The sequence below is a fragment of the Notamacropus eugenii genome, chromosome 5 (genome assembly GCF_028372415.1).
Source record: "Notamacropus eugenii isolate mMacEug1 chromosome 5, mMacEug1.pri_v2, whole genome shotgun sequence".
Classification (NCBI taxonomy): domain Eukaryota; kingdom Metazoa; phylum Chordata; class Mammalia; order Diprotodontia; family Macropodidae; genus Notamacropus; species Notamacropus eugenii.
In genome coordinates, this window is record NC_092876.1 from 175,181,686 (window position 1) to 175,197,532 (window position 15,847).

Genomic DNA, 15,847 nt, shown 5'->3' on the forward strand with positions numbered 1-15,847 from the left:
AAATCAGTTCACAGAGTAAACAATGCCTTCTGTTCAATCTTTTTCCCAGACCAAATCAGGGTCCTTTCAGCTCCCAGCACCTGTAGTAAATCAACAAGATAATTTGACATCCTATAGAATGTAATCTAAATTGTAAAAAAATGGGCCAATAAAATATAATGTCTCTGAGCATCCAAAGGACTTCCTGTTCCCCTGCTCCCCTTCCCCCAAGGCCCAAACCTTTTAGATTATGTATATGTTAGATTAGATCACTCGTACTCTCAATCAACAAACATTCCTTAAGCATCATGCATCAGGTACTGTTCTAAGTGCCTGGGATACAAGAATGAGCTAATCTTTACTCTTAAGGAGGTTACATCAGGGAGGCAATGTGTACATATATAACCATATACAGAATAAATATAGAGTAAACACAAAGGAAGTTAGGTACAAGGTAGTTAAAGAGAAAGGGGCAGCAGCAGTTGGGGGACCAGGAAATTCTTCATGTAGAGGGCAATGCTGGAGCTACATTCTAAAGGAATAGAGCTTCTGAAGTGGAGTAAGAGGGAATGCATTCCTACTATGGATGATTACCAGGTGCAGAGGTCTGGAACTGGGAGGTGGAGTGCTGTGTGTTAGAAACAGAGAGAAGGCCAGTTTGATTGAATTACAAAAGGGAAGAAGGGGATTAATATAAAATAAGCCAGGGAAGATAGGGTGGTAGAAGGTTGTGAAGGCTTTAAAGGCAAAAGGAGCATTTATATTTTATTCTAGAGACAATAGTGAGCTACTGGGATTTATTGAATAGGGGAAAATGAGGCAGAGAGATAAGTTAGGAAGCTATTGTAAGCACTCATCACCTCTTCACTAAACCATTGCGATGGTCTCCTAATAAACTTCACTGACTATTGTAATTGTTAAGATTTCATAATGGATATATAGGGTAAGGGGGAGCAAGGAGCTGAGGATAATGCTGAGATTCTCTTATTAGGCAGTTAGATGGAGCAGAGGATAGAGGGTTGAGCTTGGAATCAGGAAGATCTGAGTTCAAATCCAGACTCAGATACTGACTAGCTGTGTTGCCTTAACTGCTTTTTGCCTCAGTTTCTCCATATATGAAAAAAGAAGAATAGTGTTACTTACCTCCCAGGGTTGTTGTGAATATCAAATTTGCTAAGAATTGTCAAGCATGTAGCATATTCCTGGTCCATACTAAGCACTATATAAATGCTAGCTATTTGATGAAGCTCTTTGATTTCCTATGCCTTAATCCAGACATAGTTAAGACTTTTATACTAAATGGTGTCAAAGGCCACTGTCAGCTTCCAGTTCATGGAGTTAGCCATCTGCAATGGCTTCAAACATTGGAGGTTCTGATTTCCTCCAACTTTCCTAAAACAGAGATATAGGTCAATGATCATGGTAAGTGTCACGGCTTAGAAGGCATTTTCATGCCCTTCTCCGCCCCCATGCTTTTATTGTGGGGCAGTGTTAAGGTTAAAATGTCTGCTGCCTGGCTTCTCCCCAAGAAGGGGATTGTCTAAGGAACAATGGTGAGCTGTGTCTCAATGTCACATGAACATCTCTGACCAGAGATCCCTGAATACACTGAGTTACATAGTTTTACTGTAACCCTGAAGAAAAAAAGGAATGGGAGAGAGAAATTTAAATGATCAACAGGTGACTGTTACCATAATGGGCTAGGAGATAAAGAAAACATACAAGTCACCTCAGGAGAAAGCTCTGTTTGTGGCTACAGTAATTAGGAATACTTCAAACCCCCAAAAGCCTCATCCTACCTTTGCCCCAAGAAACAACTATGCTACTTAGAAATTGGGAAAATTCTAGAGACATTTATATGTTTTGACATGCCTGAATAAAAATAGCCACTTCTTTCCTCCTATCCTCTCTGCCCAGCCTCTTCTCACTGCCACATCCCTCAGTTTTTCCTCTGCTCCATTTTTCCCTCCTTTGAAGATGCATCAGGTCTCAAGTTCAGCTTAATCCAACTGCTAGATGTATTATTCATTTCTACGCTTTAATGATGTGATAAGGTTTCTGGAAATAGGAAAAGGCTCATTAAACTGTCATTTGAATATAGATCACACCTAAATTCTAAGGAAGACAAAGTCTGCCAGCAGAGTCTGAATTTGCTTTCCCAAAGCTGCTCTCTGCAAACCAGGAAGGCAGAGAGAGAAGCATTTCAAAGGCAAGATCCCTTAGATTAGAGTCTATTCTTGATTTATTCTGTAATTAATGATAACTCACAAACAGAATGAGGGAATCAGAGAGACAGGAAGCGAAAAAGGGCCAAATGAAGAAAGAATTTGGGATGTCATACGTGGTGAGATGCATGTTCTGTCTCTGTCAATGATTGGCGGTTTGATCAGGCAGTACTTGAATGAGGGGAATATGTGGGGATTTTAATTTGCCTCGCATGACTTAGGACATGACATCGTCTTCGGCTGCAGGGACTCATTTACATTTGTTTAAAAACTTTGCCAGCACATTTTTCCCTCCTCCTATTTGGCTTTTTGTTGGAAAGAGATAAGGAAAAAAAATAAAACAAAATAGGAGAGCTGTTCAACAAATGGTGTCTGGGTATGTGAATATTTCTGGGTTCCATTCTGAGAAGTGATATGGCCTTGGTGGGGTCAAGTCACAACTATGGGTCTCTATTTTCCCACTTCCAATTCTGTTGGGCCATCAGGATACATTATATCAATACCTATGCAGGTATTGATTGACATTAGCCAGGGTATTTCAGAGACTTGGAGGAAAGTCTGTCAGGGCAAACACGCCCTTCTATGATACTACCAAGGACCAATGGAAAGAAAATATTGTTGTTTCTCTTATTTCAATGAAGAGACTAGTTAGCAAGTGTCTGCACCAGCATCAGTGGGGGACTCATAATCAGAGTTACAGTCTATTGAGAATCCTGACATCATATTTCCATCGGGAATTTTGCTATGAAGAAAGAGTGTAAAAGATATCATGAAGGAAATCTGTAATATTAAGATCAGATAGGTTGGTTATATTGAGGACAAAGGATGACAGATGGACAGTCAGAGTTTTCCTTTGGTATTCTTTTTTTTTTTTTTATTTTGTAATGTTTAACAATCACTGCCATACAATTGTGATTTTATCCCCCCCACCTACCCCCCACTCCCCCCCTCCCTCCCCACGACTGCATACGATTCTGTATAGATTCTACATATACTTTCCTATTGAGTATATTTTCACTATAGTCATGCTATGTAGTCAGACTAAGATAAATGAAAGAAATCGTATAACAAATCAGAACATGATACACAAACACATACACATACACAAACATGATCTGCTACAATATGTGAGTGACTTCCATATTTCTCTCTCTGAGTGTGGCAGGCATTTTGCCTTGAGATCCTCCGTTGGGATTTTTTTTTTTTTTTTGGTAAGAAGTTCTTGTGTTATTACACAAATCTAAGTCTACCAGAAAAAACTCTCACACACTGTGGTTGTTGCTGTGCATAAAGTTCTCCTGGTTCTGCTCCTTTCACTCAGCATCAGGTCATATAAGTCCTTCCAGGCCTCTCTGAAGTCTTCTTGTTCATCATTTCTTATGGCACAATAGTACTCCATTACATTCATATACCATAATTTATTCAGCCATTCCCCAATTGATGGACATCCCCTTGACTTCCAGTTTTTGGCAACTACATAGAGTGCTGCTATAAATATTTTTGTACATGTGGGACCCTTTCCCATTTTTATGATCTCTTGGGGATATAGTCCTAGTAGCGATATTGCTGGGTCAAAGGGTATGCACATTTTTGTAGCCCTTTGGGCATAGTTCCAAATTGCTCTCCAGAATGGTTGGATGCGCTCGCAGCTCCACCAACAATGAATTAGTGTTCCAACTTTCCCACATCCTCTCCAGCATTTATCATTTTCTTGTTCTGTCATGTTTGCCAATCTTATAGGTGTGATGTGGTACCTCAGAGTTGTTTTGATTTGCATCTCTCTAATCAATAGTGATTTAGAGCATTTTTTCATATGATTATAGATAGCTTTAATTTCTTCCTCTGAAAATTGCCTGTTCATATCCTTTGACCATTTATCAATTGGGGAATGACTTGTATGATTATACATTTGGATCAGTTCTCTATATATTCTAGAAATGAGGCCTTTATCCCCGAGCTTAGCTGTAAAAATTCTTTCCCAATTTACTACATCCCTCTGGATTTTGGTTGCATTGGGTTTGGTTGTGCAAAAACTTCTCAGTTTAATGTAATCAAAGTTATCCATTTTGCATTTCATAATGCATTCTATCTCTCCTTTAGTAAAGAATTCTTCCCTTCTCCATAGATCTGATAAATACACTATTCCTTGCTTCTCCAGTTTATTCATGGTATCAATCTTTATACCTAAATCATGTACCCATTTGGACTTTATTCTTGTGTACGGTGTCAGGTATGGGTCTATGCCTAATTTCCGCCACACTGTTATCCAGTTTTCCCAGCAATTTTTGTCAAACAATGAGTTCTTATCCCAGAAGCTGGGGTCCTTGGGTTTATCAAACAGAAGGTTGCTATATTCCTTGCCTACTGCATCTTGAGTGCCAAGTCTATTCCACTTGTCTACCTCTCTGTTTCTTAGCCAATACCAAGTGGTTTTGATAATTGCTGCTTTATAGTACAGTTTGAGGTCTGGTAGCGCTAGGCCACCTTCCCAAGCATTTCTTTTCATTAGTCCCTTTGATATTCTGGACCTTTTGTTTTTCCAAATGAATTTTGATATTATTTTGTCCAGCTCTAGAAAGTAATTGTCTGATAGTTTAATTGGTATGGCACTAAATAAGTATATTAATTTGGGTAGAATTGTCATTTTTATTATATTAGCACGGCCTACCCATGAGCAACTAATGTTTTTCCACTTACTTAAATCTGACTTTATTTGTGCAAAAAGTGTCTTGTAATTGTGTTCATATAATCCCTGGGTTTGTTTTGGCAGGTAGACTCCTAAGTATTTTATACTGTCTACCCTAACTTTAAATGGGATTTCTCTTTCTATCTCTTGCTGTTGGACTTTGTTGTTAATATATAGGAATGCAGAAGATTTGTGTGGGTTTATTTTGTACCCTGAAACTTTGCCAAAGTTGTTTATTAATTCTAGTAATTTTTTACTTGAATCTCTGGGATTCTCTAGGTAAATCATCATATCATCTGCAAAGAGTGATAACTTAGTTTCTTCTTTGGCTATTTTAATTCCTTGGATATCTTTATCTTGTCTAATTGCTACAGCTAACATTTCTAGTACCATATTAAATAAGAGTGGTGATAATGGACAACCTTGTTTCACCCCTGATCTTATTGGGAATGCATCTAGCTTATCCCCATTGCATATAATGCTTGCTGAAGGTTTTAGATAGATACTGCTTATTATTTTATGGAAAGTTCCCTTTATTCCTACATTCTCCAGTGTTTTTAGTAGGAATGGATGTTGTATTTTGTCAAAAGCTTTTTCTGCATCTATTGAGATAATCATGTGGTTTTTGTTAGCTTTGTTGTTGATGTGATCAATAATGCTAATAGTTTTCCTAATATTGAACCAGCCCTGTAGTCCTGGTATGAATCCTACCTGATCATAATGTATTAATCTCATGATAAGATGCTGTATTCGTTTTGCTAGAATCTTATTTAAAATTTTTGCATCTATATTCATTAGGGAAATTGGTCTATAATTTTCTTTCTCTGTTTTGTCTCTTCCTGGTTTGGGTATCAAAACCATATTTGTATCATAGAAAGAATTTGGGAGGACTCCTTCTTCCCCAATTTTCAAGAATAGTGTATGTAGTATTGGAATTAACTGTTCTTTAAATGTTTGATAGAATTCACTTGTGAATCCATCTGGCCCTGGAGATTTTTTCCTAGGGAGTTCATTGATGGCTTGTTCAATTTCTTTTTCTGAGATGGGGTTGTTTAAGTATTCAACTTCCTCTTCTGTTAATCTGGGCAATTTGTATTTTTTAAAATATTCATCCATCTCGTTTAGATTATCGAATTTGTGGGCATAAAGTTGGGCAAAGTAGTTTCTATTTATTGTTTTAATTTCCTCCTCATTGGAGGTGAGTTCACCCCTTTCATTTTTAATATTAGTAATTTGGTTTTCTTCTTTCTTTTTTTAATCAGATTGACCAAAGGTTTATCAATTTTATTAGTTTTTTCATAAAACCAACTATTGTTTTTATTTATTAATTCAATAGTTTTCTTAATTTCAATTTTATTAATCTCTCCTTTGGTTTTCAGTATTTCTAATTTGGTATTTACTTGGGGATTTTCAATTTGTTCTTTTTCTAGCTTTTTCAACTGCAAGCCTAAGTCATTGATCTCCTCTTTCTCTATTTTATTTATGTAAGCATTCAGAGATATAAAACTTCCCCTAATAACTGCTTTTGCAGTATCCCATAAGTTTTGGTATGTTGTCTCACTATTGTCATTCTCTCGAATGAAATTGTTGATTGTTTCTATGATTTCTTCTTTAACCCAACCCTTCTTTAGAATTAGATTATTTAGTTTCCAATTGATTTTTGGTTTCTCTTTCCATGGCCTTTTATTACATGTAATTTTTAATGCATTATGATCTGAAAAGGATGCATTGATTATCTCTACCTTTCTGCACTGGATTGTGAGATTTTTATGTCCTAGTACATGGTCAATTTTTGTAAATGTTCCATGTACCGCTGAGAAAAAAGTATATTCCTTTCTATTCCCATTTAATTTTCTCCAAAGATCTATCATATCTACCTTATCCAGAGTTTTATTTACCTCCTTAACCTCTTTCTTGTTTATTTTGAGGTTGGATTTATCGAGTTCAGAGAGGGGGAGGTTGAGGTCCCCCACTAGTATAGTTTTGCTATCAATTTCTTCCTTCAACTCCCCCAACCTCTCCTCTAAGAATCTGGATGCTATACCACTTGGAGCATACATGTTTAGTAATGATATTGCTTCATTGTCTATGGTGCCTTTTAGCAGGATATAGTTTCCATCCTTATCCCTTTTGATTAGATCTATTTCTGCTTTTGCTTTGTCTGAGATTAGGATTGCTACTCCTGCCTTTCTTACATGAGCTGAAACACAATATATTCTGCTCCATCCTTTGACCTTTATCCTATGTGTATCCCCCCGTTTCAAATGTGTTTCTTGTAAGCAGCATATTGTTGGATTATGGCTTTTAATCCATTCTGCTATCCGTCTCCGTTTTATGGGAGAGTTCATTCCATTCACATTCACAGTTATGATTACAATCTGTGTATTTCCCTCCAACCTCTTTCCCACCATTTGTGCTTTTAGCTCTCCCGTCTCCCTTCCCCTCCTCAATAGTATTCACTTTTCTCCCCCTCCTCCTGCAGCCTTCCCCTCCTTCTTTTGACCCCCCTCCCTTTTAGTTCCCTTTACTCTTATTGCTTCTTTCCTCCCTTTTAGCCACCCTCCCCTTTCTTCCCCCTTCCCCTCCTACTACCTATAGAGCTAGTTAGGCTTATCTACTTAAGATTATTGTTCCCTCCTTTGAACAAATCAGATGAGAGTACCTCTCAAACAATGCTCATCTCCCTCCCCTCCTTCCCTCTACTATAGTTTTGTACTTCTTCCTGTGATATAATTTGCTATTTTCTGCTTCCCCCTTTCCACACCTCCTATTACATTCCCTTCTCATACTTAAATCATATTTTTGACATGACATCATTTACTGTATGCCCGTTCCCTCTACATATATCCCTTTTATCATAATAGCTGCACAGTTCTCAAGATTAACAGGTATCATCTTCCCTTATAGGGAGGTAAACAGTTTGCCCTAATTGAGTAGCAAGTTTTTGTTTTTGTTTTTTCCCCTCTGTTTACCTTTTTATGATTCTCTGGAGACCTGCATTTGAAGATCAAATTGTCTATTGAGTTCTGGTGTTTTGGTCAGGAAGCTCTGGAAATCCCTTATTTCGTTGAATGACTTTCTCCTTGCCTGAAATGTTATGCTGAACTTTGCTGGGTAGTTGATCCTTGGTTGAAGTCCCAACTCCTTTGCCTTACGGAATATTGGGTTCCAATTCTTTCGATCTTTTAATGTAGAAGCTGCAAGGTCCTGTGTGATCCTGACTGTGTGTCCTTGATATTTGAATTGTTTCTTTCTGGCTGCTTGTAGTATTTTCTCCTTCACTTGATAGCTCTGGAATTTGGCAACTATATTTCTTGGGGTTTTGAGTTTGGGATCCCTTTCGGGAGGGGAACGGTGGATTCTTTCGATGACTATTTTGCCCTCTGAGTCTAGTACTTCTGGACAGTTTTCCTTGATGATTTCCTGGAAGACATTGTCCAGACTCTTTTCTTCATCATGGGTTTCTGGCAGGCCAATAATTCTTAGATTTTCTCTCCTGGATCTATTTTCCAGGTCAGTTGTTTTTCTAATTAAATATTTTACATTTTCTTCTATCTTTTCATTCTTTAGATTTTGTTTGACTGATTCTTGTTGCCTCATTGAGTCATTAGTTTCTACTTGCCCAATTCTAATCTTCATCGTAGTGTTTTCTTCAGTTAGCTTTTCCATCTCCTTTTCCATCTGACCAATTTTTCCCTTTAGGGAGCTATTTTCTCCATTTAATTTTTGTACTTCTTTTTCCAATTGACCAATTTTCCCAGTTAGGTTTTGGGTTTCCTTTTCCATCTGATCAATTTTCCCAATTAGGTTTTGGGTTTCCTTTTCCATTTGATTAGCTCTTCCTTTTAGGGAATTATTCTCTCCAGTTAATTTTTGAACTTCCTTTTCCATTTCTTCAATTTTCTTTTTCAGGGTGATGTTCTCATCAGTGAATTCTTTTTTTATAGTTTTAAAATCATTGGCCAGTTTTTCTTTTATATCCTTCTTCAGACGTTCCAGGTAATCTAGTTGTGCTTGCGAGAAATTCATAGTCCCATCTGAGGTTTCAGATGGAAGTACAGTCTCAGCCCCAACCTCTTTGGTGTTTGTGTTTTGGTCCTTATCCCCATAGAAAGATTCTATGGTTTTTTCACTTTTCGTCTGCTTTTTCCGATTCATGATGTTGGCTGAGTGTTGTAGCTTTTGGTTCTTTCAGTCAGAAGGTACAGATCTTTAAGTTGAGCTGATGTGTGTCTGGGCTAAAAGCAGGCTTTTGTTTTTTGTTTCCCCCTTCCTTTGGTATTCTTGAGAGGTAGGGAGAAATCAAGAAAGACCGGCAGCATGTTGAGTGAATCTCCCATGGTGAACTTGTGGGAGGACACATGGGTCCAGTGGCCCCGGAGAGATTTTGATCTGTATCCGTGGAGGGAATGTGCATATCAAAGAGTTCATGGATATATTCTGTTACTCAATGTGTGATCATATTTCTATTGTAAAGTGACTAATATTCACATGATTGGTGAAGGTCTGATGGGGACATACTCTGGTATGAGGACCAACGCCACTTCCTCCTACCTCCATTGCTTTTGGGAACTTAATTCAGGATCTTTTTGTTGGCATTATCATAGGGAAAGTCACACACTGGGAGGTTGCTTTTTGGTTTTGTTTTCATGCTTATCCCTCATTTTCCTTATAGGGATTTTTGCTCTGCTATCTAAGTCAGAAGTTAACAGTGAGGGCTCTAATATTCAAGAGTATCCCGTTGTAATAATTACATTATATATATATATATATATATCTATATATATATATATATATACACACACACACTAAGTATAATATTAATTAGTTAATTAATATTATATATTAATATATATTATCATATTAATATAATATATAATTATATATAATTACACCATATATATAGGAAGGTAGATTTCCATCCAAAATAAGCAACAAGTTCTTAATGATTAGAGCTCTGTGGAGATGGGATGGTCTTCTTTAGGGAACAGTGAATTTAAGGTCAAAAGAGATCTTCAACTTAGAGCTGGATGTCCATCTGCCATGTTGTAAATGGTATTCGTGCTTTTGATTTTGAGTTATCATAGTTGACCTCTGAGGTTCCTTCAAACACCATAATTATAAGATATTAAGATATTCTGCTCTAGCTTCTAGGAAAGTCAGTATCAATATTTAGTCTATGTTATCATGGCTAGCAGTTAGTATTGCTATCAGGACCCAGAAGATATCCCTACATTATACATATTAGAAACTTCGTTCATTGGCAGATTTGTAGTGATAGAAATTCTATTTGGATTAGGGTCATAGTTTCAAAGAAGAAAGTAGCTTAATGCAAGATTGTTAAAGTAACTGAAGTTTATCTTCAGGAATTTTCTTTATTTTTTTCAATCCTTTCCTCCTTCCCAGTATATTTTGGGACATCTCATTGGCCTCATTTCTCTGTGTGTGTATGTATGTGTATAAGGAAAAGATAAATCTACCTCTGATAAATTTATCTCGTCAGGTGTTAATTATTTAATGTACTATCCCTGGGAATGGGGTAAGGTTGGGAGGTGTCTTTACATATTAAAAACAAGACTGTAGAAAGAAGCCATTGCTTCATCCAAAGGAGATAATCATAGGCTAATAGAATGTCAGAGCTCTAGGGGAACTTAGAAAAAAAATAATCCAATCTCTTCATTATATAAGAGTAAATTAGGTTTAGAAAGGTTAAATTGATATAATTGTCCAAGGTCACATGGCTAGTTTGTGACAGAGTAGGGTATTTGCCTCCAAGACCAGTGTTCTTTCCACTCTATCACATTGGCACCCTTAAATAATTGAGTTTTAGGTACTATGTCATCTAGGTAGAGGAGAGATTTTTAGGTTTATCAAGTAAGAGGTATCCATATGTCTATTTTTTTCCTACTGAAAATGGTGACTTACTCACGTAGAACATAAGACTCTATGAGTATATGTGTGTTTGTGTGTGTGTGTGTGTGTGTGTGTGTGTGTGTGTGTTTCTCCCTTCCCCCTCCCCACTACTTGCCTTGAACAAAAACTATAAGTAGGGGAATGAAATCCCAAGTATAGGAAAATAGATTTGGGACATGGGCTCCCTAATGGTTGAATTCTTATTTTGGTTGGTGATGAAGATTGATGGCTTTTTCCATTATTGATTGGAGGCCGTGTAGACAAAGCAGTTGTTATGACCATAATCCTTGTCATAGTAGGAAATTAAGTTGACCTAAATGTCTTTAAAGATAATAGTAATATTACCATCAAAGGTAGAAGAATGGGTTTTACTGTCGCAGGATACAACGTGGTCCTCTATATAGCCTAAGTTGCTTTTCAAGGACTCATGCTAGCTGCTTAATCACTTTCTGAGTAACATATTTGGCAAGTTGTTTTTTTTTCCCCTCAGGACGTAGGTCACAAGCTCGGTTTACATCAAAAGGGAGTTGAATTAAACTTTAGGAGTGACTCTTTGGCTGTGAGGATTATTAAACCCTGTGACAGTATGATCACTGGCTGTACTAAATGGTTAAAATGACCTTGTTGCAAGGGTAGAGGGCTAATTGATCTCTTGAAGTTCCTTCAAGCCCTTATTTTTTGATAATGGATAGTATCAGGTAAGAGGCCAATGATAGTAGTAATTGTTGCTTTTTTGGGTGAGCAGCCCTGAGGGTTTTTGGATTAAAGGGGTCATACTTTGACTCATTTCTTAAAGAGGCCTAATTACTGAATGGGCTTTGCCTCATTCAAAGTGAGAACTCCAGTATCTTAAAGACCTTAGCTTAAAAAGGCCAAGTTCTCCTGCTGCATCCTGGGTGATCTCCAGTTGTCCCGATCTATATCTGGCCATTGGACTCAGATGGTTTTGGAGGAGAAAGTGAGGCTGGTAACTTTGCACAGCCCTCCCTCACTTAAATCCAATTCAATTGTAATCATGTGATCATCTTCCTGATGTCACAGTCTCCTCCAGAATAAAGGTACACAGGAACAGCTGTGTGGAAACCATTGATTTTGGTGTGGGAAAGAGTGAAAGTATATTCATTTAATAAGCACTCCTTTTGTTCCTATTAGGTACAAAGTATTGTGATTAGTACGTTAGTGGGTATAAAGAGGAATAAGATGTAGCTCTTTTTCTTGGCATCTCAACCTTAATAATTACAAAACAATCCACAAGTCAGTCAACAAATATTTATCAAGCACCTACTATATGCTAAATACTGTGCTAAGCACTGGGGATAAAAAGAAAGGCCAAAGACGGTCTTGGTTCTCAAGGAGCTCGCAGTCTGATGGGAGACAACATGCAAGAAAACAAAACCAAGCAAAAATGAAAACCTGTGACCAAACAAGCTATATTCAGGACAAATTGGAAATAATCCACAGTGGGAAGACATTAATATTAAGGGAGATAGTGAAGGTAGGAAGACCACTTTGACAACTGAGTAGAGGATAGACATGAGTGGGGAGAGGCTTGTGGCAGGGAGACCTACCACAGGCTATTGAAATAGTGCAGGCCTGAGGTGATGAGGGTCTATGTTAGGGTAGTGGCAGTAACATCAGGACATATATGAGAGATGTTAGGAAGGTAGAATGGACAGAGCTTGGTAATAAATCAGATATGGTGTGGTAATGGATGATGAGGAGTTGAAAATAGCACATCAGTGGCAAGCCTGAGTGACTGGGATGATGGTGGTACTCTCAGTAGTCATACAGGAGTTAAAGACTGAGGAGGATTTTAGGAAGAATGTTGCATTCAGTTTTGAACATCTTTATTTTAAGATATCTATGGGACAACCAGTGGGAGAGATGTAATAAGCAATTGGAGATATGACACTAGAATTCAGCAGAGTGGGTAGGGCTGGACAAATAGATTTGAAAACCATCAGATGGAGATGATATTTGAATTCACAGGAGCTGATGAGATTATCAAGTGAAATGGTATAAAAGGGAGAAAAGAAGAGGACCTAGGACACAGCCCTGGAGAACAGCCATAGTAAGCTCTGCATGAAAATCTAGCTAAGGAACTACAGGATAGGTAAAAGGAGAACCAAGAGAAAATAGTGTTATAAAAACCCACAGAAAAAGAAAGTATCAAGAAGAGAGTGACAGACAGTGCCAAAGGTTGCAGGGGATAAAGCATTTATTCAACACTTATTATGTGCCAGGTACTACGCTAACCACTTTAGAGATGTTGTCCAATTGGATCCTCACAAACAATCTTGGGATTATTGCTATTATTACTCCATTATTATTATTCCTCCAATTTTATAGATGAGGAAACTAAGTCAGAAAGAAGTTAAATGACTCACTCAAGGTCACACAGATAGTAAGTTTCTGAGGCCTGATTTAAACTCAGGTCTTCCTGACTCTAGGCCCAGAATCCTATACACAGCGCTACCTAGGTAGAGGAAAAGGATTGAGAAAAGGCCATTAATAACCTTCGGAAATAGCAGTTTTAATTGAATGATAAGGTTGGAAGCCAAACTGCAGAAAATTAAGAAGAAAGGAAGTGTAGGCACTCATTATAAATAGCTTTCTCAAGGAGTTTATCCATCAAAGAGAAGAGAGATATACAATGATAATAGACCTAGAGAGGTCAAGTATAGTATTTTTGAGCATGAGAGATGCATGGTGAATTCTTAAATAATTAATTTCTGAAATTATGAAATGGGACAGAAGCATGCCCAGTTCTTTGGGTACTTATCAGGAAAGACTATGAGGGCAGTACGAAGTACATCTGTAATCACAATTTAACAAGACACAGTGGCTATCAGGAAAAATGGCACAGAAAGCACAGAGGCAGGTGGTAAAAACTGGGGAGGGATACAAAACTTGATGGCATGGAGATGGGGATGGAGTAGGAGAGGAAGGTATGTATTGTGGGAAGAGGATGAGGAAAGGGAAAGGTACAGAGAATCACTCATATAACAATGGATTAGAATTGAGAACACTTAACTGCATGGGCCTGATGAGGATGAAAGATGGCTTGGCTGAGGGAGAGCAGGAATTTGAGGTCTCATTTTTATTGGGTTTGTGAGGGAGAAAGATTAATTCTTGTACCTACCATCTTGGGGTTAATTTGTTAACATATCTAAATCATCTCAAAGCTTTCAGCACCATTTGGTGTTCTGCTGGTATCATTTAGTTGGTCTTGAACTTATCTGAAATTTACATATCGTAGGAACAAAAGGTGCTGCTAGCAAAGTTTAGGTGGCTTCTCTGATTTAGCACATATTACCAAGATGCGATTTTTGGTTAACATATAACAAATCATGTTTCTTTTATTTAAGGGACAATCTACATGTGACTTCTAGGTTATCCTTCACAATCTTACATCCTGATATTTTTACTTTCTATTGGCTACTTATAAATTTCTATACTGACTAGAAAGTGGGGTGTGGTGATCAGGGAGAGCAGACCAAGATAGAATTGTAACATACAGGGCCATGTCTATAGGCTATAGCGAAGCAGACAAAAAGAAGAAAACAGAAAAGTAGACACAGAGATCGAAGCTAAATGAGGAGTGGAGATGAAAGAAGGGACAATCTGCCAGAGAAGACAGGATGGAATAGGATCACTTCTACACATAAAAGAGATTGCTTTGGCAAGGAAAAAGGCTACCCAATTTTGTGGGACAGAGATAAAGGAGGATATTGTGGCAGAAGGCATCTGGGTGATGTGAGATGAAGACGAGGGGAAAAGAGAAAGCTCTTGGCAAATGGCCTCAATTTTTACAGCAAAACATGAGGCAAAGTTCTCTGTTGAGTGGGTGGGGTAAAGGGAAACTAGGGAGGCTTCAGGAGGTATGAAAACATTTAGAAGAGCTACTATGGCAATTGGAATAGTGAGTTAATTAGTGAGGTATAAAAGGACCATCTCATAGTAGTGGGGGCCTAGTTGATATTACATAGCATACATTTGTCGTACGCCCGGTCACCTTAGTTTCATGATTTTCTCCAACTTTATTCAGCAGCGTGTGTAGGAACAAAACTTCATATGCTGGGAATTTGGCAGGGTGAGTTTGGCAATACAATAAAGGCATCAAAAACCAGGAGAAGAGGACACTATATGATTTACCAACGGGTCAAGATGGGGAAGGAATGAGAACATAACTAGTAAAAAGGTGATAGTCTGGTAAAGAACTAATGTCTAAGGTACTGGACATCGTGATGTGGACAAAAAATAGGGTTTGAGGTTTCAAAACAGTGGAAAATGTAGAACGATAGTAGATTATAATCACATAAGGAAATTTCAGAATTCATTGACATGAAAGGAGTACCTTTGTGGATGATGGGAAGATCATGAGTTTGACCATATTTGTATGAGTCTGAGGTGGGGGTGGAGGAATAGGTCATATGCAATCAATTAGGAAGGTAGAACCAAAGTAGTGGAGACAAGGCAGGGACTTGCCTGAGCTCTTCTAGTTTCCCTTCTAATCAACTTTAAATAGTGCCTCGAAAGGAATTCTGGAGGCACAGAACCCACAAAAGGACAAGGTAAAACAATTTTCTAACTTAGAAGAATTGCAGAAAAGGTCTATCTTACTCAGGTAAAAGGAGAGTGCAAACCAGTGCAGGCAATGTCTGGGGAAACTAGGAGGATGTCCACAGCCTCACCATAGGTCAGCAACCAAGGCCCTGTGGCTCTAGTGCAGCAGGCCAGTGACACAATAGGCCAGCTGTGAGGCCTCCAGCCCCCAACACAACAGGCCACTGGTCAGACTCCTGGTTTGCATTGCAAGAGGATTGGGGCAGTGCCTGTTGTGGCCTAGTAGCTGAGTTCAACTTTAAAAGTCACAAAATACACTGAGAAATGAGCAAAACAACTAAGAAATAAAAAACTTTCCAAGAGAAAGATACTATGGTAACAGGGAAGACTAAAACACCAACTCAGAAAAGAACAACACTGTCAAAATGCCTACATGTGAAGACTCAAAGAGTAATATGAATTGGTCTCAACTCCCTCC